Consider the following 2238-nt stretch of genomic DNA (forward strand, 5'->3'; position numbering starts at 1 on the left):
TAAATGTTGTGCACAGGCTACTATTTTTGTGTTCTCATTATTTACTATGAGGTTGTGCACAATGCATGCTTCAAAAGGATCTTCAGGATGGGCTTTATGAAATTCCTCCCCTACTTGCTTGTCAACTATGTCAACTCTAAGGCATTCATTAGGTTCGAATTTGTGCTTCATTATGTCAAACAAGTTGAATTCTACTTATTCATCCCCTACCTTGAGAGTCAGTCGCCCATTTTTTATGTCTATGATTGCTCCGGCGGTTGCCAAGAAAGGTCTTTCCAAGATGATGGGGATTTGTACATCCTCTTCCATTTCAAGGACAACAAAATCAACTGGAATGAAAATTTTGCCCACCTTGATAGAAATGTTCTCAAGTATTCCCACAGGATATTTAATAGACCGATCAGTCAATTGCAATGAAATTGTTGTGGGTTTCAGTTCTTCGACTTCCAGCTTTTGGCATATTAATAGAGGTATTAAACTCACACTTGCCCCAAGATCACAGAGGGCCTTGTCTATTTTCTTATCACCAATGAGACAAGGTATGGAGAAGCTTCCTGGATCTTTCAGTTTTGGAGGTAGTTTATTTTGTAGTATGGCGCTGCATTGCTCTATTAGAGCAACAGTCTCATAGTCTTCCAGCTTTCTTTTCTTTGACAGAATTTTCTCAAGGAATTTGGTGTAGGATGGCATCTGAGAGAGTGCTTCAGTGAAGGGGATGTTGATATAAAGTTTCTGTAAAACTTCTAAAAAACTTCCCAAACTGCTTATCCAATTTGGCTTTCTGGAATCTCTGAGGAAAAGGTAGAGGAGACTGATATGGCTTTGGTAGCTTCTTTTTCTTCCCAGTTTCCTCCTCTTGATCCTTCTTGGCTTCTTCCTCTTTCTTCTCTCCTTGGCTTTCAAATTTTTCAGAGCTTTCCTCTATTGGCACTTTCTCTGACTATTCTCAAATTTTCCCACTTCTCAATATAACTGCCTTACAATGCTCCTTTAGGTTCATCTCTGGTTGACTAGGCAATTTACCAGCGGCTTTGCTTGAAGAGATTGCTTACTGAGCAATTTGATTTTTAAGCATCTTATTGTGGGTGGCGAGTTGGTCCATTCTGGAAGCTAGTTGTTTGATCATTTCATTTTGCTGTTGCTAGTTTTCTAGGAAGCTTTCCATCATGGATTCCATAGTTGACCTTGATTCATGCTGTTGGTTCTCAGGGAGTGGCGGTGGCTGTGTAGGGTTTTGTCCCTTGTTCTGAAATCTAGGGGGTACAGGTGGTTTGTACCCTTACTGTTTGTTTATTGGCTGATTCTGAGAATTTGACCATGAGAAATTTGGGTGGTTCCTCCATCCAGGGTTGCATGTATTTGAATATGGATTACGGGGCTGTCTCTGGTTGAAGTTCCCTCCATTATTCACATAGTTCATCTATTCTATGGGGAGTTTATTGAAGCTCTTGTACTCTAAACTCATGTATCCTCCTCCATAGCTATCATCATGTTCACTGTTCATCCCTATAACATTGGCTTGCATTTTATCAAGCCTCTTTGTGAGCTACTCAAATTGAGCATTTATCATACTTAGGGCATCCATTTCTAGGATTCCTACTATTCTTCTTGTATTTCCCCTTCATTCGACCACTCATAGTTGTGATATGCGACCCTCTCCAGAAGTTCAAGTGCTTGATCCACTGTTTTCTCCATCAAGTCACCTTCTGCTGCTGAATCTACTGCGCTCCTTATAGAGGGCAGTAGCCCATTATAGAAGTTTTGAACCAGGAGCCAATCTTCTATGCCATGGTGTGGGCATTCTCTCTATAGGTCCTTATATCTCTCCCATGCATCATAGAGTGATTCACCTTCCCTTTGCCTAAAGGTGTTGAGTTCAACTCTCAACTTTGCAGTCTTTGCAGGTGGGAAGTACCTTACTAGAAAAGCTTGCAAGAGGTCCTCCAAAGTCGTGAATGTTCCAACTGGTTGAGAGAGTAACCACTTCCTTGCTCTATCTCGAAGGGAAAATGGAAATGCTCTGGGTCTTATGGCTTAATCAAAGATCCCATTCATCTTGAATGTGTCATAAAGGGCAAGAAAGCACTGGAGCTGATAGTGCGGATCTTCTATTAGTGAACCTCCAAAATGGGTCTGTTGGATCATCTGGAGCCATGCCGGTTTTAATTCAAAAATTGTTGACATCCACTGTGGGTCTTGTAGCACTAGGTTGGAATCCTTGTATGGAGGGAGCTCCGT

The 2238-nt window shown here is 41.4% G+C and overlaps 1 non-coding gene across 1 annotated transcript; it reads left to right on the top strand.

Moving 5' to 3' along the window:
• The first annotated feature begins 1783 nt into the window (after positions 1-1783).
• LOC131178102 (small nucleolar RNA R71) lies at positions 1784-1890 on the top strand. The gene has a single exon (XR_009147235.1). It is a non-coding gene; the product is annotated as a small nucleolar RNA R71 (small nucleolar RNA).
• The last annotated feature ends 348 nt before the right edge of the window (positions 1891-2238 follow it).

Source organism: Hevea brasiliensis, chromosome 2, assembly GCF_030052815.1.
Source record: "Hevea brasiliensis isolate MT/VB/25A 57/8 chromosome 2, ASM3005281v1, whole genome shotgun sequence".
Classification (NCBI taxonomy): domain Eukaryota; kingdom Viridiplantae; phylum Streptophyta; class Magnoliopsida; order Malpighiales; family Euphorbiaceae; genus Hevea; species Hevea brasiliensis.